The sequence below is a fragment of the Bos indicus x Bos taurus genome, chromosome 3 (genome assembly GCF_003369695.1).
Source record: "Bos indicus x Bos taurus breed Angus x Brahman F1 hybrid chromosome 3, Bos_hybrid_MaternalHap_v2.0, whole genome shotgun sequence".
NCBI classification, from domain to species: Eukaryota; Metazoa; Chordata; class Mammalia; order Artiodactyla; family Bovidae; genus Bos; species Bos indicus x Bos taurus.
Window position 1 is genome coordinate 100,660,844 of NC_040078.1, and position 25,984 is coordinate 100,686,827.

General features: G+C 41.3%; 1 pseudogene; it reads right to left on the reverse strand.

The window, feature by feature from the left end:
- Window positions 1–24,664: 24,664 nt before the first annotated feature.
- On the reverse strand, window positions 24,665–25,248 carry LOC113890521 (annotated as a pseudogene).
- Between the last annotated feature and the right edge of the window lie 736 nt (window positions 25,249–25,984).

Sequence of the window (25,984 nt, forward strand, 5' to 3'; positions counted from 1 at the left end):
GTGTTTGCTGCTTACAACTAAAGAACTCTAACAGACACAAGAAAGTAAAAATAGTATCAGAGGCTACAAGGAGAAGAAGTAAATCATAGGTAATTCAAAAAAAGGTGATGGAAAGAGGAAATGTCAAATTAGGATTTTATACTAAACTGTGAATATGTTTTTTCAGATCTTTTTGAGATGATTCAGGTATTGTATAAAATGTAAGAGGAACTGAGATAAGAGGGACGAGTCAAGGCATAACCTTTAGGAGAATGATATAGCCATTGAGGATGCAACAAAAACTGGTTAGAAACTATTAAGCCCAAGATTGTGGAAGATTCAACTTCCTGTAAACCTTGAGCCTCATTATACATTCATTATAATATATTAACATATATTAAATCCACACCCCCAGGTACCATGACAGTTTCAAGGCTGACCATAAAAGGCCAGAAGTGGGTGATGGCCCAGTTCCTGGAAATTTCCACCCCCTCCCCTGAAATAGTTGGAATAACCCTCCTACTTGTTAGCCTATGAAATTACCCAGCCATAAAAACTAACCACTCCCATATTTCAGGACCATCCTCACCTTCTGAGATAGACTACAATTCTGTCTATGGAGGGTATTCTTCCAAAGTCTGTCTTAGGACAGCAGCTCACATTCTCATCATGGAGTAGAGACACATTTTAGAAATATTTAGGAGTATAATTGGCAGCACTAGATGTAATGTGATCCACTAGATGTAGGAGATTAAAAAAAAAACAGAGAACAGACTTGTAGTTGCCAAGGAGAAGGGGGGCAGGGAGAGAGATGGACTGGGAGTTTGGGGTTGGTAGATGCAAACTGTTACATTTAGAATGGATTAAAAAACAAGTTTCTGTTATAACACAGGGAACTATATTCAATATTGTATGATAAGCTACAATGGAAAAGAATATAAAAAAAGAATGTACATATGAGTATAACTGAGTCACTTTGCTGTACAGCATAGATTGGCACACCGTTGTAAATTAACTATACTTTAATAAAAACAAAAACACTGGAATGACTCCTGGGTTTCCAGCTTGAGTACATATGAGGATGGTGAGGATGGTGAATGGTTTCCCAAACACACCATGTCTTCTCTCACTTTGGGTCTTTGCATATGCTCTTCCTACCTACAACACACTTTCTTTTAAATATCCGCTACTTCCAAAACATCTTTACTGAGGAAGCCTCCCCTTGACAGCTTACAGCAAACTGTGTCAGATTTGTGATCTCTGAAGAAGAAGATTCAGCTTCAGGATCGGGGACAAGGTTTGATTACTCAGAGCTTTTGTTTTATTACAGTGAAAAAGGACAGAAAAAGTTTCTGAAATAGATATCAGAAGGGGGATGGAGAATGCCCCACTTGCTAGTCTTATCAAGGCCTTATATACTTTTACCAGACCCACTCCAACAATATACATGTTAAATTAACAAGATTAGGACAATAGAAAGGTCTTATCAGACCCACTCCCACAACATATCTCTGAAAATAACAAGATTAGTCAGAAGGTTCTTGTTAAGAAGAAGAAACATGTCCTTGAGCAAGATATATTTTTATTATATGATCATTAGTACAGAGCAAGATACATTTTTATTATATAATCATTAGTACAGAGCTTGAGGAAAAACATACTGTTGAGCCATTAGCTCTGGGCATAAAGAAAAAACATTATCTGTGATTAAGACAAAAGAATGTAGAAAAAATGTTTGTCCTTTTCTCTACCTCAAGAACCCTGGACCCCTTTCTCCTCTTTGAGGGCCCCAGACCCCTTCCTCATTGAGGGCCCCAGACTCCTTACAATCTACCTAAGAATTAGTTCTCTCACCCTGATTGACTCAGACTGAGTTATGTGCCCCTCTTCTGTGTTCCCAAAGCTCCCTGTACTGACCCATAGATAAGTTAAGACTCTATGTTGCCCTTAACAGAAAACCTAATTTAAATTGGCTTCAACAATAAAGGAAAATTATGAGCTTACATAGACAGGCTTCAAGCCTGGTTTGATCCAGCAGCTCAACAGTGTCATCAGGATCCCATTTTCTCTCCATTTCTTCTTTCTGCTTTTCAGTCTCACATCTTCATCCTGAAGTTGACCTCCTCATGGTGGCAAATGATTATGACACTTCTAGCCTTCATATCAACTACCACATTCTTCAGAGAACTAACTTCTGAGAGCTCTCAAATGAGTGAGGAACAATCCTTCCCTAAGACCATCAGAAACAATCTTTAGCTTCCCATAAACCCAAACTGACTCAGAAGAGGTGGATGAACCTAGAGCCTATTTTACATAGTGAAGTAAGTCAGAAAGAGAAAGATATCGTATATGAATGCACATATATGGAATCTAGAAAGATGGTACTGAAGGATTTATTTGCAGGGCAGCAATGGGAAAACAGAAATAGAGAACAGACTTATGGACATGGGAAGAGGGGAGGAGAGGGTGAGATGTATGGAGAGAGTAACATGGAAACTTACATTACCATATGTAAAATAGATAGCCAATGGGAATTTGCTGTATGTCTCAGGAAACTCAAACAGGGGCTCTGTATCAACCTAGAGGGGTGGGATGGTGAGAGAGGCACGAGGGAGGTTCAAGAGGGAGAGGATACATGTATACCTATGGCTGATTCATGTTGAGGTTTGACAGAAAACAAAATTCTATAAAGCAATTATCCTTCAATTAAAAATAAATTAATTAAAAAAAGAAAATTCTTTATCTGAGTTTACTCTCAAAATGCATATTATATAAATGATGTTAGCAATCTTTTTTCATTTAATATGAATTTAGTAAAAATATTACAAGTAAAAAAAAAAAAAAAGAATGCAATGGCATGAAAGAAAAAGAGCCAAAATGTCCTAAATAGAAATGCTGGAAATAGAATATTATACAACAGTGAAAAGGAATTAACTACTCCTACACTCAACAAGAATAAATTTGCCAAACTAACTGTTGAGTGAAATAAAGCAGACATGAAAGTGTATATATATTGTATAATTTCATTTTTATAAAGTATAAAACCAGTGCAAACTAATCTATTTTGTTAGAAGTCAGGATAGTGATTACCCTTAGAGACATAGTGACTGGAAATGGGCAAGAAGGGAAACTTGTGGGGTGATAGTAATTATCTATTTCTTGATTTAATTTAAAAAGAAACATTGAATTTGTGAAAATTTATCAAGTTATACACTTAATCTGTTCACTTTCCATATGTTACACTCCAATCAGAAAGTAAGAAAATCCTTTCAAATTAAAAAAAAAGAAAAACCTATATGTGTAAGGAAAAAGACTGGAAAATACCAGTCTTTTGCAATACCAAAATAACCGCAGCATTGCTTTTGACTTCTGGATGAATAGGTTATTTTGTCTTTCTTCTGTGTTTATCAAGTTTTTGAAACATAGCTCTTGTATTGAATCCAGTCGAATACCTCTCCAGATTCACTTGGAGCCACCTGCTTCCTGTTCTCCACTCAGTGGAGAGCTAGTCATTACAGCGAGCCTATCTCCTGATGCAGTAGTCTGCTTCAGCTTCCCCAAGTATGTGGGCCAGACTTCTGTACTTTCTTTATTGCACCTGCTATAGCAGGAGCTGCAGCAGCTATGACACTCATATCTGACTTAACCAGATCCACAGAAAATCTCACTCAACACCACTTCCAAAATAAGCTGAATAACTTGCTATGGATTGAGATCAATCTCTCAAAACTGCCTTGCGGATCCATGATATAATCTGGAAGTACAAGGCAGTTAATGTTTCATTCAGGGCTTCCCAGGTGGTGTTAGTGGTAAAGAACCTGCCGGCCAATGCAGGAGACGCAAGAGACGTGGGTTTGATCCTGGGTCAGGAAGATCCCCTGGAAGAGGGCATGACAACCCACTCCAGTATTCTTGCCTAGAGAATCCCATGGACAGAAGAGCTTGGCCAGCTACAGTCCACAGGGTCACACAGAGTCGGACGTAACTGAAGGGACTTAGCACACACACATGGTATAAGGAAGTTGACCCATGCAAGATAGAAGGGAAGAGTCAGCAGTTTTCTTTTCCTCTCCCTGAGAAATGATTCCTAGACATGATACAGGCATTTTACATGATCTCTCAGTCCTATATAACTAAGCAATTAGCTGTATCTTATAAATCTGTGGCTAGCTCTGCAGCACACCACCTTTACTTTTCTTTCCCTTCCTTCCTGATTTTCCCTTATTTTTGCCCTGAATATTGTTTATTGAACATCACAATAAGCCTTAGCATGTAAATTTTGCCCTGAGCTTTGGTTTTCCAGGGCAACAGGCTAGGATAAAACTATATACCTTTTACAATGAGTGGTGAGAAGGAGGGGAAAATGATTTAAAAGAGATAACAGAAGTGAGTAATGTTAGGGAAACTAAGACAGGTAAAAACAATTACCATTTTACTAAGCATCTACTATCTGCCATACTCTTTACATTTATGTTCTCTAATTTTCACAGCAGAAACTTTTGAATTCAATTGGCATGAAAATCACTGGTGACTTTGTGGAGAGCTGGCTCAGTGGAATGGTTGGTTAATCCTGAGCCAGATGGCTTGGATTTAGGGGTGAAGAGAAGATTAAGATGTGGAAAATCAGAGGGCAGACTTCTCAAGAAAATAAAGAAGGGAAGGAAAGTGATGGATTAGTGGCTTGAGAGAAAAGCAGATAGAGGGAGAGTTTTTCACAATATGGGGAATTTGAACATGAACTTGTGCTAAGGGAAGGGTCCAGTGGAAGAAAGTGGAAAAGCTATGAAAAGAGAGAGAATAATGGGAGGAATCATGCTTTTAGCTAACATTTACTGAGAATTTACTAAGCACTACTATCTTAGTCTGTTTTCAGACTGCTTCAGATACGGCAGACTGGGTGATTTACAAACAGGAGAAATTTATTGCCAACCATTATAGAGTGCCGGGGTCCAGCCCCAGCAGGATCCTAGGGTACCCTCAGGAAGGACGGCGTTGGAGAGAGAGAGATGACACGGGTCTTATAATGGATTGGGACCTGGTGGTCCGGGGTCAAAATAAAAATAAAGAGAAAGAATAAGGGAGAGAGAAAGAGGCTGATGTTCCTTGGTTAACACAGAAAGCCAATAAAGTCCCTGACACGGGACTTGCCCTGTCCACAGAGGCCACAGGCGCCCTCTCTGTGGGGTGAAGATGCAGAGCACCTTCTCGATTGGGTCTTAGAAGCCCGGGCAAAAAAGACTCAGAGAGCCTCTGTGTTCCAGGGAATCTGCCTGAAAAAAGAAGAGAGAGAGAGAGAAAGAGAAAGAAAGACACAGAGACCAGAGCTCTGGTGAAGTGGGATCCGCAGCTTTATTTTCAAAAGGGGCTTTTATACTCTGAGTTACACATTTCCAGAAGTGAAAGATACAAAGTCATGTAGAGTCAGCTCAAAAATTACATCTGTTTAACCCTTATTGAAACCAGGATGTTCTCTGCATACCTTTCCACTTGCAAGTGTCTTATATTATGTACATTATCTTCTGGCCCGGAGGCCTATTGACATTTTATGACCTTTTCCTGATAAAGGCTGGTCAATCAGAAAACTTGTTTTTCCTTTAAAGTGTTTTTTCTTTATTTTTCCAATCAGTGTCACCCTCAGAAAGTACTAAATAAAGTTACATTTTATGGAGCAAAGGTGCAGTGGGTTACAACAAAGAAAGAAGTTATTAACTCAAAGGTTTTATGTTGCTATTATCAAGGCTACTACTTGTTTTTCTACATTCTAACTATATTAACTAATGCACTCCCAGGCACACAATGGGTAAGGGATAAGGAAACTTGGCAGCAAACATTGGCTCAACAATGAAGCCCTCCATCAGTATTATCTAATAATTTCTCACCCCTCAAAGGGCTCTATGCCCATTAGGACTTTTAGAATGCTTTAGGCTTTTTGTGCCTTTCATGTTTGGGAAGTTGTAAACAATCATGTGTGTTAGTTGCAAGAGGATGGATAAACCTGCCAAGCAAGCTAAAATGCTAACAGAGGGGTTAGAATTGAAATACTCCTTTCAAGCCCAGGAGACTTATTAACTAGAGCCCTAAGTTGATTTTCTTCAGAGAAAGGTGGTCGGGGATAGCCCCCTGTTAATGTCAGAAGAGTTGGTGAAAGGCATAATATAGTAAACAGTAGACAGACAGACTTTGGTTTCGGGGTCGATGCTCGAGCAGGTCCAGGGGAGCCCCTTGAGTCCTGATCCGCCTTGCCTCTCAGGTCTCCTCCGCATGACCTTGTCATAGGTGGGATCTCCTGTGCTGGCTCCCAGCAATGGAGGATGGAAGTCCAAGGTCAGGGACCAGCATGATCAGGTAAGGGCCCTCTTGTGGATCATAGACTTATTGTATGCCTCACATGGCAGACCAGCAAGGGATCTCTCCAGAGCCTATTTTATAAGGCATTCCACTCACATGACTTACACACTTCCCAGATACCCCATGGGAATTACCACATCACCTTGGGTACTAGAATTTCAACATATTAATGAGAATGGAGAGGCAGAAAGGCAAACATTCAGACTATAGCACCTAGTCTTTTTCTAGGTGCAAAGAAGGACACAAAAATGGATCAGACTTGTCCTCTGGCTTTAAGGTTCACAGTTCAGAGGGGCTAAAGTAAAAGAGGTGGAAAGCAGACCACGAGATGGGTGCACAGAGGCAGCATCATGGAATGCAGGGGAGACAAGGCTCAAACAGATGAAGAGTTGGAAAGTAAGAGGGGTCTCCTAGGAATGGGGATGGCGTGCCCCACTCTGGACTACTAGGTGGGAGGGACAAGTTCTCAGCCCTGCTTCACCGAGCATTTCAGCATTTGGCAAGTGTCTATAATAGAATCTGAGAGGAATGTGGTCAGGTCAGAGGGATGAGGAAATGAACTCTTTCCAAGTTTCTGAGTCTATCTATACCAGTGGCTAATTTACTGGCAGTTCCTGCTTACTTTGGATTGGATTATCTGAGAATTCAAGAACAAAGTTCAAGTTCACTGAGGAGCCTTATGCAAATCAAAGCAATAAAAAGCCACTCCGGAAACTTGTAGCCAGGAGAAGCAGGGGCCTAAATACCTTATCTAGATGAAAGGAACCTGAGACAAGATCATGAAGCGAGGCCCTCAGCAGGGTCTCTCAAACTCTTGGATGCGAACCGCTTATCTGTCAGAATTCTTGGAAGGAGAGGGAGACCTTAAATCTAGGTTCACCTTCACGTGCTCATGGCTGAGTGCTTTTTCATTCAGCAGTCATTCATTCAACTAACACTTATTGAGCCTTGAGCCCCTACCATGTGCTAGATATTCTGCTAGGTCGCTGGGGATACCATAAATAAGACCTTGCCTTCTCGAGCTGACCCTCTAGTGACATAATAGTACAGGGCAGGGTATATTTAAGGAACATCTGAATTCTTTCCAATCTATGAATGTCCCTAAAGGGCAGAATCATTTCTAAACACTGGACAGCTCAGAAACCAGCCCTTGATGCAGAAACTTCCAGCAAATGGATGATACAGCTTGATAAGACTTGACTAATTTTCCCTAAGAGTGAGACTCCCTGCCACAGTAGCTACTGGGAGTGTCCTTGGGTTTATATTTGGAGGCATCATTCTCTTCCTCAGCTCCTTGGATCCTGTGACCCAATTTAAGACCCTGCTGAGGGAGCAAGGCTGGCATCAGACCCTCAGAACTATACCAGGCAGACTCCTTCCTCATCAATCTAGGTTCAAGCTCTAATCCCTTCATTTCCCCAGCATGACAGTGCACCAGTGCATGACTCCACTGTACCATATTTCACTGTGAACTAAGACTGTGCTCTATCCTATGCTACCCACAGCACTGGGACCATCCATCTCTTTGAGGCCAGAGATCGATTCAGGAAGCTTGCTTTAGCTATCTTTTTATTGTTTAATTAAATTTTTTTTTAATTTTCTTGGCCAAACTATGAGGCATATAGGATTTTAGTTTTTTGAGCAAGGACTGAAATTGAGCCCTGGCAGTGAAAGCATGAAGTCTTAACCACTGGACCACCAGGGAATTTCTAGCTACCATTTTAAATAGCAAAACAATAGCTAATATTTATTGGGCTCTTTTTATATGTATCAGGCACTGTACTGAATATTTCATAGAAATTACCTTGCTTAATCTTCACAACAACCCTGAAAGTAGGGACCATTATCCCCCTTTTGCAGCTGAGAAGAGGCTAAATGATTTTGACAGTAAATGGAACTCTTGCAACCTTCATCTGTAACTCCAAAGTCACAAAGGCAAGGAAGCTTTTTCCAGGACACTCTTTTGCCTCTTGCAGTGGGTTGTTGATCTCTGTGACCCTGCTGCTAAGCATGATGTTTGGTTCATACTAAGGGATCAGTGAATAAACTTCTGAAAATTGTTTGCACATAGCAACAGCAGCAGCATGGTCCAACACGCACTCAAAGGAGTAACAAACTAGTAGGGATTAGCAGCGACTAGAGTCGGGCCTTCGTAGGTCAGTGGTTCTTGAGAGTACCACTGACAGAAGGCACACACCTCTAGGCACTAGTATGGTTACCATCAGCTGGAAATAGAAGTGAGTTCTTGGGCACAGAACTTTCCAACGATTATTCTGTCTTTCTTGTTGTAGGAGATTTGTGTAATGCCTCAACCTGCCTGATCTAACATGACTGAGGTCAGTAACTTACTGCGTCAACCGTGTACCATTGTCTCTCTGCTTTGCTGCCCCAGGGCTTTCTCCATGCTGTGGAAGGCAGCTCAGCTGTGTGCAGCTGCAATCTGAAAGTGTGAGGGAGTTATGGTTTCCAGAGGAAACCCTCAGAAAATGGAAAGAAGGGGCCTGGGGGTAATACTCCAGCCTCCCCAGCCGTCACTGGGATAATTTTGATATGTGGTTTCCAGAGTTTTTCAGAAGAATCCTACATGGATTGATTCCGGTTGTCCATAGTATTAAGTAGTTGATGTATTAATCCTTTCCCCTTTTCTGTCTTATGTCCCCACTCCCTTCCTTCTAATTCTTAGGGTCGTCTCCCAAATAAATGATCTGTACCTAAGTCCTAGTCTCAGTGTCTGACTTTCAAGTGGTCTCAACTAAGATATAATACTTGAAAGAAAAAAAAAACAAACAAAAGATATCATACTTAGGTATTTCTTTTCTTTAAAAAAAATAGTGTGCTTTCTTTATAAAACCAATACATATTTTCATTGTGACTTTTAAAAAATAATTTGTATTGGAGTATAGTTTATTTACAATGTTTATTGCAACTTTTTAAAAAAGTAATTTTATTTATTTATTTATTTATTTTTGGCTGTGCTGGGTCTTTGTTGCTTCCCAGGCTTTTCTCCAGTTGCGGGGAGTGGACTACTCTCTAGCTGGTGCGCCAGTTTCTCATTTTGGTGGCTTCTCTTGTTGTGGAGCACTGGCTCCCGGGTGTGAAGGCTTCAGTAGTTGTGGTGCCCAGGCTCTAGAGCACAGGCTCAACAGCTGTGGCGCACAGCCTAAGTTACTCTGCAGCATATGGGATCTTCCCGGATCGGGGATCAAACCTGTGTCTCTTGCATTAGCAGGTGGCTTCTTTATCACTGAGCTACCAGTGAAGCCCCTTATTGCAACTTTTGAAAATACAAAAACAACAGTCCAATTACTTAATGACAGTCACTATTATAGCATATGAGAAATTATTTCCTACTTTCGTGTTTATGGGTTTTTCTGAGTGTGTGTTTATGGTTTGAATTGTGCTGTAGTCTAAACTACTAAAATAATTATTCTATTTATTTGTTTGTGATTTAATTCATAGAAATTCTGTTTATTCTCCATGATGCTTGTGAATGTGAGAAAAATAGATTTTGTTTGTTTGGCTGTGGAACCCACACCCCCTGCATTGAAAGTTTGGAGTCTTAACCACTGGACCTCCGGTGAAGTTCCTGGGGAAAATAAATTTTTTAAAAAATTCTGTAATAGTGGGATCAAGGGTGTTTGGAAAGTGAGTCATAGGACATACGTTAGAAAAAGATTGAAAGCTATTACTTTAGAGACGGTATTTTCCCATGATGTTTGTATCAGTTTAATAGGCTGAAATGGAGGGAGGGAACATTCTCGAACATTAGTTAGCAAAGTCAGGTTGACAAGAAGAACCAAAGTATGTTTAGCCAGAGGGCCATTTCAGCTGGAGAGTAGGTTCATATAGAACATTGTCTGCTTAGCCAAGAAGTTTGGACTTTGCAGAGATAGTAAAGGTTTCTAAGTGGGAAAAAACAAACAACAAACCAATTAGAGGAATACATTGGGAAGATCAATTGGGTAAAACATAAAAAATAGATGCAGTTTTGGTTAGAAATCAGAAACAGCACAAGGCCCAAGCCTGTGTTATAAGAGTCTGAGTTAGGGAGGTACTTCATTACTAGAATAAAGTGAACAATCCTTGTCTGTCTCCAAAGTCAAAGGGAAAAAGCACCAGGATTGCAAACTTCTGCTAAAACTCTAACAAACTATAATCTGTCATAGCGTACCTAAGGACCAACTTAATTAACACCATTCTAATGACAATAACTTGTCCCATTGCTTCATGGCAAATAGATGGGGAAACAGTGGAAACAGTGAGAGACTTTATTTTGGGGGGCTCCAAAATCACTGCAGATGATGATTGCAGCCATAAAATTAAAAGACGCTTACTCCATGGAAGAAAAGTAATGACCAACCTAGATAGCATATTAAAAAGCAGAGACGTTACTTTGCTGACAAAGGTCCATCTAGTCAAGGCTCTGGTTTTTCTAGTGGTCACGTATGGATGTGAGAGTTGGACTGTGAAGAAAGCTGAGTGCCGAAGAATTGATGCTTTTGAACTGTGGTGTTGGAGAAGACTCTTGAGAGTCCCTTGGACTGCAAGGAGATCCAACCAATCCATTCTAAAGGAGATCAGCCCTGGGATTTCTTTGGAAGGAATGATGCTAAAGCTGAAACTCCAATACTTTGGCCACCTCATGTGAAGAGTTGACTCATTGGAAAAGACCCTGATGCTGGGAGGGATTGGGGGCAGGAGGAGAAGGGGATGACAGAGGATGAGACGGTTGGATGGCATCACCGACTCGATGCACATGAGTAAACTCCGGGAGTTGGTGATGGACAGGGAGGCCTGGCTTGCTGCGATTCATGGGGTCGCAAAGAGTTGGACAGGACTGAGTGACTGAACTGAACTGAATGACAATAACTGGACTTCCCAGGTGGTTCATTGGGGAAGAATCTGCCTGCCAAGCAGGAAACACGGGTTCCATCCCTGGGTCAGGTTCCAATCCTGGGTTGTGGAAAACGAAAGGGCAACCCACTCCAGTATTCTTGCCTGGGAATTCCCATGGACAGAGGAGCCTGGCGGGCTACAGGCCATGGGATCACAAAGAGTCAGACATGACTTAGCAACTCAACGACAACAACGACAATGGAATCAAGATGTTAAATTACTATGGAAGGGAAGGAGTCACTGGCCAAGGCACTTCTGTTGGGGGCTTGGTGGACTTGAGAGACTATATTGTTTTCCTTAACTCGGAGGGAATTAGTCCTTGGAACCATTTCGTGGCCTTTTCCCTAATTCCACATACATCAAAGCAAAATTCTTAGTAGTGTTATGCTTTCTATATTTTAAACAATTATTTATTTATTTATTTTTTGCTGCACTAGGGCTTTCTCTAGTTGTGGCATGTGGGGGCTACTCTTCATTGCAGTGCTGCGACTTCTCATTGCAGTGGCTTTTCTTGTTGCTGAGCACAGGGTCTAGATGCTTGGACTTCAGTGGTTGTGGTGCACCGGCTCAGTTGCTCTGGGGCATGTGGAATCTTCCTGGGCCAGGGATTGAACTCGTGTTCCCTGCATTGGCAGGCAGATTCCCATCCACTGTACCACCAGGAAAGTCCTCTATATTTCTTAATGTTAAGAAGAGAGTGTTCTGGAGGGAAGGCAGGAACATATATGCATCCTTGAAAAGAAATCTTTCCATGGTGAATTAATATATTGATTTTCTAATTTACATATTAGTCCTTTCTGAGTAAATGCTAGTAAGATCCCCTGAGCTAGGATTCCCTAATAAAAATTCCCTGGGCTGCAGTGACCAAGTAAGTCTTGCCTAGGCATCAGGCCTGCATCCTTGACTGCTGTGTGAGGAACAGTTAGGACACTCTAAAAGTAAACCATTCTTAAGATGATCATGACTTAGAAAAGGGTGGAGGTAATAAGGTGGTGAGAAGTGGTCAGATTTGGCATACATTTTGAAGAGAGAGCTGACCAGTTGAGTTATCATTACTTTTATTTTAGATTTATTTGCTGTGCTGGATTTTAGCTGTGGCATGCAAGATCTTTGATCTTTGTTGTGGCATGCATCTTTTAGTTTCAGCATGAAGGATCTAGTTCCCTGACCAGGGATCAAACCCAGGTCCCCTGCATTGGGAGCTTGAAGTCTTAACTGCTGGACAACATTATTATTGATAGATAAGAAGGGAAAGAGGTATAAAGGGTTACCCTGGGGTTTTGACCTGAGCAACTGGGCAAATGTTGATGTCTTTTCCTAAATGGGGAAACCTGGAAAAGCAGTATGTGAGTGGTAGGGAGAAAAGAGTTCTTTCTGGACAACTGAGTTTAAAATGTCTATATAGCATAAAAGACGGGAACCAAGGAGGCTTTGGGTATAAGAGTGCAGAGCCCAAGGATGAAGTTTGGACTGTATAAATGATGTCTGAGATCTTGAACCTGGAGGAGCTCACCTAGGGAATGAATGAGACATAAGAGAAATGAAGAACAAAGACACTCTTCTGGATGGCCCTGCAATATTTAGAAGTCAGGAAAAAGACCCAGGAAAAGCAACCAAAATATGAAAGAAAAATCAGGAGAACGAAAAATCCCAGAAGTCATGTAAAGAAAGCTTTTCAGGGAAAGAATGATCAACCAGGACAAATGCTGCCAACATGTCATTTAAGATGAGGAATGAGGCTTGACTACTGGTTTGGCATAATGGCAGCCATTGGCGATCTCAACAATAGATGTTTCAGTGAAGTGGTATAGACAAAGCTCATTTACAGCAATTTAAGAAAAGAACTGGAGGTGAGGAAGTGGACAAAGTGGATATAAGTAACTTAGGAATTTTGCTATAGCAAAATGGGATGGTAGTTGGATGTGTAATGAAGTCAAAGGTGGGATATTTTTCCCCCTGAATTGTCAGACACACTAGTATGGCAGGTTATGTGCCGATCCATCAGAGTGAGAAACACTGACAGTTCAGGAGAAAGAGAAAATAATTGCAATAGCAACATTTTTGAGTAGGCAAGAGAGCATCGGTCATCTGCCTCAGATCGGAGGGCACAGTGATAAATACTTTTTCTTTTGGCTGCACCACATGGCTTGAGGGATCTTAATTCCCTGACCAGGAATTGAATCCAGGGCCTCAAAAGTGAAAGCAGAGTCCAGCCACTGGACTGACAGGGAATTTCCCTGACAAATACTTTTTAAAGTGATTGATGCCTCCTGATCCCCTGTATCTCGTTTAATCCTCTTGGTAGTCCAATATGTTCGTATTATTATTCTTATTTTAAAGTGGGGTAAATTGAGTGTTAGAGAGGCTTAGTGACTTGCTTAAAATAACAAAATAATGAAGATAGGATTAAAAATGTTGGCTTCCCTGATAGCTCAGTTGGTAAAGAATCCACCTGCAATGCGGGAGACCTTGGTTCTATCCCTGGTTTGGGAAGATCGCTTGGAGAAGGGAAAGGCTACCCACTCCAGTATTCTGGCCTGGAGAATTCCATGGACTGTATAGTACGGGGTTGCAAAGAATTGGACACCACTGAGTGACTTTCACTTTCAGGGAATTCTCGTGGTTAGGACTTCGTGCTTTCATTGCCCTGGGTTTGCCTGATCAGTATACTAAAATCCCTTAAGCCTTGTGGAGAGGCCAAAAAAAATGCGGCTAATTTCAGAGAGTGCCTGTTTCACCAAGATCAGAAAGGTTGTTCGATCAGTGAATGAGAGTGTGCACAGAAATGTACTACTCAAGGAGTTGGATAGTAGGGGGAAGAATGGGAGGAAGAGATAGCGAGGGCGTTTAGGACTGATGTGTAAACACTGCTATATTTAAAATGGATAACCAACAAGGACCTACCGTATAGCACAAGGAACTCTGATCAACGTTATGTGGCAGCCTAGATGGGAGGGGAGTTTGCAAAGGTATGACTGACTCCTTTTGTGGTTCACATGAAATTATCACAACATTGTTAATCAGCTATACTCCAATATAAAGTAAAAAGTTAAAATATTAAAAAAAAAAAAGAAGAAGAAGCTGGATAGTAGCTGTGGAGTGTCTGGAATGTCAGGCTGGGGAACGGGGAATCTCATAGCCCTGAACCTCCAACCTTGAGGCTGCCCAACTATACAGGTTGTGAATTAACCAGAACAAGTGTTGTTTATTTATTTATTCATTTTTACAAGTGTTGTTTAAATGCAGTTGTGTTTAAACCCTTCCTGTACCCCTTGTGTGATCTTGGGCATATTTCCTTATTTATGAAATACCGGGTTTTTTGGGGGTTTTTTGCCACACTGCACATCATGCAGAACTTCACTGACCATGAATCCAACCCACGCCCCCTGCATTGAGTCTTAGCCACTGGACTATCAGAGAAGTCCTGAAATAGAGATTTTAATATCTACCTTGCTGATATGTTTTGGGATTAAATGAAACAATGGAAGTAAAATGTCTGATAGTATATAGTAGGGATTTGGTGAATGGTTGTGATTATTGTTTGTATTCACAATAGACTGTTTGCAGGCTAGGCAGGTGTGGTTTCCAATAGTCCCCTCCCCAACCGGTGAAGATGCTGAAACTCCTCCCTAGATCTTAGAAAGACAGCAAGACTCCTGAATGGAAAAGGACTCTGCAGAAGGGTTGCACTCTCCCTCTCTCTCTCTCTCACATTCACACAACTATGTGCACACATACTTATGCAGCGCTCCAGCTGTACTTATATCAGGGCAGAGATACACAGGCACAAAGATCAATGTTGCAGTTCAGTGGCGGGAATGAGGCTGCAGCTAACTGAAACTATTGGTCTGGGACTGGAAAAGGGTGGGGAAGAGGAGTAAGTACTGTGGGCAGGCCTGACAAGGCAAGAGCAGAACCACGGCAGGAAGCAGATGGTCTAAGTCATACGGCAGTTCGGATTTCCCCTGTCAACTTCACTTCCCAATTTTTACATCCTTCCATTGCACATGTCTACCACAGAGGCCACTCTGTGCTAAAAGTGGGTAGAAGTGATTGATTTATTAATTGACAAGCATTTAATGATATCTACCATGTGCCAGGAATTTTCTGGAAGACTGAATAGTTGTTGGTTGGGGAGACTTCCCTGGTGATTCAGTAGCTAAGCCTCTGCACTCCCAGTGCAGGGGGCCTGGGTTCTATCCCTAGTCAGGGAACTAGATCCCACATGCTGCAACTAAAGATCAGGCCTACTGCAGTGAAGATTGACGATCCTGTGTGCCACAACTAAAAGATCCAGAGCAGCCAAATAGATATATAAATAAATAAAGAATTTTTAAAGAAATAGTTGTTGGTCAGGGAGCTAAAGGGAGCTGGAGAAGGACAGTCTGGGCAGAGAAACTAACACGTGTTAAGTTGTGGTGGGGTGAAATAGGATGTTAATTCCATGAACTACATGTAATTTGATAAAAAGAGAGCACAGAGTTCCAGGGAGAAAAGTGGGAGATGCAACTGGAGAGGTAGGATAAGACCAGTTCATAAAGAGCCTTAATTACCACACTAAAATGTCTGAGATAACTGACTAACCATTTGGAAAAAAAGATAAAGTTTAGACTCTTGCCTTGTACTAGACACGAAAATAAATTTCAGGAGGTTTCAAAGTTTGAATATGGGAATTCCCTGGTGGTCCAGTGGTTAGGACTTGGTACCTTCAAGCTTTCAATGCAGGGGCCAGGGTTTGATCCCTGGTCAGGGAACTAAGATCCCTCAAGCTGCACAGCACAGCCAAAAAGAAATAAATAACAAAAAAAGGCTTGAATATAAAATAGAAACATCTTAAAAATACTAAAAGAAGAAATAGGAGAATATTTGCACTATCTTGGGGGTGGGAAAGGCTTTCCTTAACTTTAAAACCAAAGTTAGAAAGTGTAAAGGGAAATATTGACAGTTTTCACAGATAAAAGTGAAAATTGCAGCAAAAGACAGCATAAACAAAAAGACAAATGACAGTAAGAAAAGAGTCTGCACCATTTAATGGTTGAAGGATTCAAGTACTACTTTGTAAAGAACTGATAGAAAATAAATTAAGAATATTTTGATAAAAATAGACAAAATTCTTAACAGGGTGGTTCCCAATAGAGGAAGAACAATGGCTATAAAAAGGTTATTTAAATACACTAGCAATGAAGGAAATGCAGATTACTTTCCCTGTCAGATTGAAAAAATTAAAAAGATTGGGACTTCCCTGGTGGCACAGTGGATAAGAATCCACCTGCCAATGCACGGGACACAGACTTGATCCCTGGTCTGGGAAGATTCTACCTGCCTCCGGGCAACACCCTGTGTGCTACAACTATCAACGGCCATGTGCCTGGAGCCTGTGCTCCAAACTAGAGAAGCCATAGCAAGGAGAAGCTTGTGCATCACAACAAAGAGTAGCCTCTGCTCACCACAGCTAAAGAAAACCCTTGTGCAGCAACAAAGACCCAGGGCCACCGGTAAAAAAATAAAAGCGAAAGAAACAAAGAAAAAGATCAAGCCAGCCCCAGTGTTGGAGACAGTGTGAAAAAAGGGACCTACTCACACACTGTTGTTGATGGGAGTCCAAAATAGTATAATCCTTCTATAATTTGGTAATATATATTAAAATTTCAACGTGCATCTCTTCTGATTTTCCCTTTGATCCAGGAATTTTAAGGAATTTAGTCAAAGGAAATAATAATAATAAAAGTGACAAGGTGGTTTATTATATTGTTTAGAGAAAAGAAAATTTACCCAAGTGTTCGTAAGAAGGGAACTGGCATCCACACAATAAAGGCGATACAGCCACAGGATAAAGTAGATCCGTAACTGTTGTAGAAAAGTTTCCAGGGTGTGTTGTTAAGTGGAGAAAAAAAACAAAGAACAGAAAGGAGGTCACCAAAAGCAGGTTTGGCACTAGCTGTGTTCAGTTCATTCAGATTCAAAGATCAAACTCCTCGGGCCTCAGAAGGCCCAGGTGCCAGTTCCTGCTTCTGGATCAAGGTTGTATATGATGAGGGAGGAGACTGGCCCTGAGCCCAGAGCCCAGAATGGGATGGGCATTTCTCCTTCAGCTCTGCCACAGCTATGACAGATACCTGCATTGGAGCCTGGATTTCCTTCACCAGCAGAAAAAGGATGAGGATATACCCAAAGCCTTGGGTATATTCTGGTGCCTTTCCCACTTCATTAGGGCTTGAAGGTGACTTGCCTGGGCTCTGCTAGTGCTGGACTTTGGGAATCTGATTTCTTTTTTCTAAGGGACTTGACAGATAAGCCTTTGCGATAAGGCTGTCCTTTTAGTCATAGACCGACTGTAGCTAAGCTGCTTGGTTGTGTTCTATTAGAGGAGAGATACTGAAGTCCATTTCTGAGGGGTGATAGGATAGTAAGATTTCAAGGTCTCCAGAAATAAGAGTAAATAAACACTAAGTTTCAACATAAGCCTGGACTGCCTGTAAGATACTAGGAAGGAAAACAGTTTCTTCATCAGATGAAATATTTTAGGATCTGAACACTGGACAAACCAAGCTGTTATTATTGATACTTAAATGGCCAATTAGTAGCTAATTAGAGCTCTGGAACTCCCTGGCCAGGCCCCATGTGGAAACCCTCTTGGGTCTGAGGTAATAAATCCAGTTTATAACACACACTGATGAAAACATTCTCCAGTGAGAGAGACTTCCCTGGTGGTCCAGTGGCTAAAACTGTGCTCCCAATGCAGGTGGCCCAGGTTTGATCCATGGTCAGGAAACTAGATCCCACATGTGGCAGCTAAGATCCAATGCAGCCAAATAAATATAAATAAATAAATATTAAAACATCAACAACCACAAAACTCTCCAGTGAAAATCCACCCGCCACCCCCCCCAAAAAAATCCCCACTTTGGCCTTTCCCAGCTAAGGTACTAGGGGCCCAATTCTTATATACTTAAAAAAATGCGTGCAGTTTTTTTTCTGGAAAGGAGAAGGACAGAAGTCACAATGCAATTCTCATGCCCAGGTTAATTCCGTATAAGTAAAGCTCCCTCCTACCCTAAGGAAACAAAAACACTAATTTGAAAAGATATCTGCATACCAACATTCATAGCAATATTATTTAAAATAGCCAAGATATGGGAGCAACATAAGTGTCCATTGATAGATAAATGTATAAAGAAGATGTGGTATATATATTATGATATGTATGATATATATTTATAAATATTAATCATAAAAATGAAATTTTGCAATTTGCAACAACATAGATGGGTCTAGAGGGTATTATGCTAAAGTGAAATAAATCAGACAAGGACAAATACCATATGACATCACTTATATGTGAAATCTAAAAACTAAAAGAGGGACTTCTCTGGTGGTCCAGTGATTGGGACTCTGTGCTTCCACTGCAAGGGGCTTGGATTCAATTCCTGGTCGAGGAAATAGGACGCTACCAAAAATAAAATATAAAGCAAACAGATAAACAAAATAAAAACAGACTCATAGGTATAGAAAATAATTGCCTTCCAGAAGGGAGGTGGGTGATGAATAGATGAGGAGGATTAAAAGATACAAAGCTCCAGTTGGAAAATAAATAAGCTATGCGGATGTAATATGAAGCATAAGTGATATGGTCAATAACATTATAATAATTTTGTATAGGGACAGACGGTAACTAGATATCATGGTGACCATTTTATAACATGTGTAAATGTCAAATCACTATATACCACACCTGAAACTAACAAAATATTGTATATCAAGTATATTTCAATTTTTTAAATAAAAGTGAAGCTCTATCCTGTTAGTTTTCCAGGCCACTGTTCAGACCAGAGTGGATATGGTTGATACAATTTTAATGGAGCTGACTCATAATACTCTCTGCCCCCAGGGAACTCAGAAAGTAATACTAAATACTTGGGAAGGCTGTTTTTTATTTTATATTTGATCTTGCTAGCCTAAGGTGCAGAAAGGGCAATGGCACCCGACTCCAGTACTCTTGCCTGGAAAATCCCATGGACGGAGGAGCCTGGTGGGCTGCAGTCCATAGGGTCGCGAAGAGTCATACACGACTGAGCGACTTCACTTTCACTTTTCACTTTCATGCTTTGGAGAAGGAAATGGCAACCCACTCCAGTGTTCTTGCCTGGAGAATCCCAAGGACGGAGCCTGGTGGGCTGCCGTCTATGGGATCGCACAGAGTTGGACACGACAGCAGCAGCATGCTGGAAATAAAGAGGGAGAAGCACAGAAAATCAGTTTGAGAATGGAGAGCTTGTAAGGAAAGGTATCCCCGAATGGTAACACTTTAGCCCAATTCTGAGAGATAAGCAAGAGACAGGCAAGGAAGAATCACCAAACAGGATATGGGAGATCTGTAACATCATGATATACTCCGGATTGCACACAGTGCTTTATGGTTAGAGCGGCTTGTGCTGTATGTGAGGAAGGAGAGATAAGACATCAGATGGGTAGAGGGCCTGTGTGTCAAGATAAGAAACACTATGCTGAATACTTGCCAGGCTAAATGCTGTGGGGAGATATCAGCAAGGGGGTTGGAAATCAAGTCACATAGGAGTTGTTAGGGAAATAGGACCACTTACATTGAAGAAGAGAAGACTTAGGAGGGAGAAATGTTTTAAGATCTGTTTATTATGTTACTTCAGAATCAGAAAGGGTCAGCTATAAAATAATTAATTAGTTTAATTTGGGGTTGTGCTACACCTTCGTTGCTGTGCATGGGCGTTCTCTAGTTGTAGAGAGTGGGGGCTATTCTTTGCTGTGGTGCACGGGCTTCTCATTGCAGCGGCTTCTCTTGTTGCGGAGCAGAGACTGTGGGTGCACGGGCTTCAGTAGTTGCAGCACGCAGGCTCAGCAGTTGTGGCATTACTTGTACATGGGCTTGGTTGCTCCACAGTATGGGGAATCTTCCCTGACCAGGGATCGAACTCAGGTCCTCTGCATTAGCAGGCAGATTCTTATCCACTGCAATACCAGGGAAGTCCAGAAAGGGCCAACTTTTATTCTGGTTTGGTAAACTACACACTATAAGCAGGTTAGCTAGACTCTTAGGTCAGTGGCCAAATGGTTCAAACATTTGAGATGGCCCTGCCTCCTATCCAGCTCTGGTCTTACAAGTCCTCCGACCGGGGTCTGCTTGTCAGCCCTGCTGTTCCTCGGGGGAAGGTGGTAGGAAAGAATGTGGACATGCCTTTAGTTGCAGAATTACAGCTTGCAGAGGGTCAGGGGAACATGACTAAGGACTCCAGGAAAGGCGGGACCCCAGCTTGTGGTTAGAGGTGTGGTTGAGGCTAGGAATGAATCAGTGAAGCCTTGCCCAGAGGTAGAGCTCTCCTTTTCCATCTGTGTGCTTTCTGATCCTCTAATCCTTTGTTTCCCTTTCCCAGCTGTCACTGACAGAGAAGTGCTCAGAAAAAAAGCCAAAAGAGTCATTACAATGGGTGTGAGTCTTTCTGGCCTTAACATCATCGTTCTCCTAATTGCCATTCTTCTGATGAGCAAGGCACTCTTTTCTGGAAGCTTTGGCCAAGATATCTAGAAATAAAGTATGAATACATGAAAGAAATAAAATGTATTTTTCCCTGCTTCCAGGCAGAGAAGACCCTACCAGCCAGGATAAATGAACCAGAAGTTTAGATAGGCCAGGAGTCTTCAAGTTGTTTATTGACTTTCTCTAGCTGAGAGGGTCTCAACCTGTGGCAGTTTTGTCCCCAGGGGACATTTGGCAATGTGTTGGAGGGGATGCTACTGGCATCTGGAGGTTAGGATATTGCTAAACATCTAATTATGTATAGGACAGCCCCTCCCTCCAACAAAAAATTATCAGACTCAGGATGCTGATGGCACTGTGGTATGTTGATGGCACTGCAGTTGAGAAATAACTGATAAGTGCTTATGTTTATAAAGATTTGGTTGGAGTGGATGAGGATTTGAGTATTAGTTCCTGATACACAAGGTAGTTAGAGGTGAAAACCAATTTTAATTCTATGAACACAGGTTGCAAGTCCTCTACAAGTCTAACTTACAGCTGCACCATGGTTGATCCAGTTTAGGCACTTCCTTCTGCTTTACTGTTCTGGTCTGGATGTATCTGTGTGTTTATTCCAGCTCTCCTAAAATTGGAGGAGAAGGATGATGGAGGAAGAGAAAGAAAATCAGGGACTTCCCTGGTAGTTCCGTGGCTAAGACTGCTCTCCCAGTGCAGGGGGCCTGGGTTCAATCCCTAGTCAGTGAACGGGAGCCCATATACCACAACTAAGAGTTCACATGCCACAATTAAAGATCCTGCATGTGGCGGCTAAGACTCATTTCAGCCAAAAAAATAAACATTTAAAAGAGAGAGAGAAGAAACAACTTTGATGTTGATTTTTAGTTAGGTATGGAGGGGTGAAAACTCGAGCCTAAAATCAATAATTTGATATTCTAAACATTTGCCTCATTTAATTATGACCAACAGCTTAACATAAAACAGGATAATCATGGAAGAATAACAGATATCAAATCATACATGAATTTAAGGTTTGGAATCTGATTGAAAATGTAGAAATTTGGCAATTTAATAAAACAAATTGCCATCTGTAGCAAGAGTAGGAAAAATATATAACTTAGTCTCTTTTTCTAGCATTTCAACATTGTTACATGGCTACAGTCAGAATCCTGTTTCTATTGTCCTATTCATCAAGGTCAGTTGCCTATCTAATACCCTTCCTCCCTCCCTCCCTCCCTTCCTTCCTAACAGAATCTCAATTGTGTTTGGATTGGCAGTATGCCCAATTAATAGACACAATTTCCAGACTCCCTTATAGCTAGGAGCAGTCGTGCACATACTCAGGCAAATACTATATAAACTGAGGTTTTCTGGGAATGCTTTGCCTCCCCCTTTAGAGTTCATACCTACTTTTGGCTGCCTTTTCCCTTCTCCCTGCCTAGAGTGTAGGTATAAGATTGGAGGTAGAGCAGACATTTTGTGACTATAAGGTAATTGTAAGAATAAAAGCTGCATGCTAGAGATTTGGGAAGAGAAAGTGAAAACTCGGGGTTCCTGAGAGCAGCCTTGGACTGCTGACTTATTAAATGGGAAAAATTAATCCTCTATTTGGTTGAGTTTGTTATTTGAGTTGTCTGTTACTTGCAGCTGTATTCAATTCTAACAAACATCTCCTTGATAACAGTATTTCTGTTGGGATTTGTAGGCCTTTGTGTATCCCTAATATAATTTTGTAAATTAAAGGATTCAAGTATTCTTTGAGAGCTGTTAAATGTACTGTTTTTCTTTCAGTGACAATTAAAAAATTAACATAAATCTTTTAAAAATTATCTGGATGCACTCATAACTAAATACGACCCTGGGATTTTATTTCTATGATTGTATTTGTGGTTACAATTACATTAAAGCATTTAACTTTAGTTTAACTCATTTAACTCATATGCAGAGTACCTCATGAGAAACTCTGGGCTGGAAGAAGCACAAGCTGGAATCAAGATTGCCAGAAGAAATATCAATAACCTCAGATATGCAGATGACAAAACCCTTACGGCAGAAAGTGAAGAAGAACTAAAGAGCCTCTTGATGAAAGTGAAAGAGGAGGGTGAAAAAGTTGGCTTAAAGCTCAACATTCAGAAAGCTAAGATCATGGCATCTGATCCCATCACTTCATAGCAAATAGATGGGGAAACAGTGGAAACAGTGAGAGACTTTATTTTGGGGGGGCTCCAAAATCAGTGCAGATGGTGACTGCAGCTATGAAATTAAAAGACGCTTATTTCTTGGAAGGAAAGTTATGACCAACCTAGACAGCATATTAAAAAGCAGAGACATTACTTTGCTAACAAAGTCTAGTCAAGGCTATGGTTTTTCCAGTAGTCATGTATGGATGTGAGAGGCGGACCATAAAAAAAGCTGAGCGCTGAGGAATTGATGCTTTTGAAGTGTAGTGTTGGAGAAGACTCCTGAGAGTCCCTTGTATAGCAAGGAGATCCAACCAGTCCATCCTAAAGGATATAAGTCCTGAGTGTTCATTGGAAGGACCGATGTTGAAGCTGAAACTCCAATACTTTGGCCATCTGATGTGAAGAGCTGACTCATTTGAAAAGACCCTGCCTGATGCTGGGAAAGATTGAGGAGAAGACAGAGGAGAAGGGGACAACAGAGGATGAGATGGTTGGATGGCATCACTGACTCAATGGACATGAGTTTGAGTATACTCTGGGAGTTGGTGATGGACAGGGAGGCCTGGCGTGCTGCAGTCCATGGGGTCACAGAGTCAGACACAACTGAGAGACTGAACTGAATTGAACTAATTTAACTTTAATAGTTTATAGGTTTAACCTTAATGGTTTATAGGTTTAACTTTAATAGTTTACAGGTTTAACTTTAATGGTTTATAAGTTTATGACAGGTTGCTATTAGGTTAGCAAGTCCTAAGGTTAAGATACTCATTGCTCTGGGAAATCTGCTTTATGCTGCTGCTGCTGCCGCCAAGTCACTTCAGTCGTGTCCGACTCTGTGTGACCCCATAGACGGCAGCCCACCAGGTTCCCCTGTCCCTGGGATTCTCCAGGCAAGAACACTGGAGTGGGTTGCCATTTCCTTCTCCAATGCATGAAAGTGAAAAGTGAAAGTGAAGTCACTCAATCATGTCCAATTCTTAGCAACCCCATGGACTGCAGCCTACCAGGCTCCTCCTTCCATGGGATTTTCCAGGCAAGAGTACTGGAATGGGTTGCCATTGCCTTCTCCACATCTGCTTTATACTCACATTGAATTACTTTACCTGTTGCAGCTAGTTAATATGAAGAAGGGGACAATTGCTGTTGATGAGTTGGTTAACTGTGTTCACCACAGCAAATTAGTACTGTGATGTAATTACTGCTTTAAGTGAGGGCCAGATGATGTAAAAAAACACGGTATGAACCAGTTTCATGGCTAGTTGAACAGAGAAAGGTAATAGGAGAATTGAGTCACCAACACATGTGTTGGCCAGTAAAAGTATGCAGAACCCAGGAGATGATGAACTATAATGAACTATAATAGTATCGGGACCATATTCATGAAGGGTATTGCTTAAAATAAACTCATTTTGTATATTATAACTGGCAATAATTCATCAGAAGCAAGTACAGTAGTGATTAACAAGAAGAACATTTTCATGAAACAGTATTTTAAATTATATTCAATATTGCTTAACCTATCAAAATATTAAATATTCTGAATATAGGGATTTCCCTGGAGGACTTGTGGTTGAGACTCTGTGCTTCCAATGCAGGGGACACAAGTTTGATTTCCAGTCAGGGAACTAAGATTCTGAATGCTGCACTATGTGGCAAAATATATATATATACACACATCACTGCAGATGCTGATTGCAGCCATGAAATTATTATTTTTTTAAGACAACCAACACTTTTACTTTTACTTGCATTTATTTTTTGTAGCATTTATTCCCGGGCCATAAGTTTTTGTTTCTTCAGTTTCTTCTGGGATATCTTTTTCTTCTGTGCAACCTCCTCTTCTGGTTTAGGAATAATCTGTTCTTCTTCAGAAAGGATCATCTCAGTGTGGCAGGGAGAGCTCATGCAGGGGTTGATCCGACCATGAGCTCTGTAAGTCCTGCGCTGCATCTTCGGGGCTTTGTTCACTAGGATGTGCTCAATGACCAGAGAATCTACATCTAAGCCCTTAAGTTCAGCATTACTCTCTGCATTTTTGAGCATGTGTAGTAACAATTCAGCACTCTTTTTGGGCCACAGACCCTGTGTCCAGCCCCACTGTTTTGCCTGTGCACACCTACCAACTCCACCATTGTAACGACAGAATGGCACACACTGCTTCTTTAAAGTGACATCCTTCAGATACTTGGTGGCCTTTCGGATATGCATACCCTTTATGGCCTGGGCAGTTTCACGAGTGTTCTTAAAATGAACACAAAGATTTGAACCTCTTAATTTGCATGATTTTGTGGGGGTTTCTGGGTCAAGTGAATAGCGCACCATTTTTAGGGGTCACCTCAGGCCACTTACCGGATGCAGCCATGAAATTAAAAGACGCTTACTCCTTGGAAGGAAAGTTATGACCAACTAGACAGCATATTAAAAAGCAGAGACATTACTTTGCCAACAAAGGTCCGTCTAGTCAAGGTTATGGTTTTTCCAGTGGTCATGTATGGATGTGAGAGTTGGACTATAAAGAAAGCTGAGCGCCCAAGAATTGATGCTTTTGAACTGTGGTATTGGAGGAGACTCTTGAGAGTCCCTTGGACTGTAAGGAGATCCAACCAGTCCATCCTGAAGGAGATCAGTCCTGGGTGTTCATTGGAAAGACTGATGTTGAAGCTGAAACTCCAATACTTTGGCCACCTGATGTGAAGAGCTGACTCTTTGGAAAAGACTCTGATGCTGGGAGGGATTGAGGGCAGGAGGAGAAGGGGACAAAAGAGGAAGAGATGGTTGGATGGCATCACTGACTTGATGCACATGGGTTTGGGTGGACTCTGGGAGTTGGTGATGGACAGGGAGGCCTGGCGTGCTGTGGTTCATGGGGTCACACAGAGTCGGACACGACTGAGTGACTGAAATGAACTGATATATATATACACACACTCATATATGTATATATATATACATATATATGTATGTATACATATATATGGAGAGGGCAATGGCAATCCACTCCAGTACTCTTGCCTGGAAAATCCCATCGATGGAGGAGCCTGGTAGATTGAAGTCCATGGGGTCGCTAAGAGTC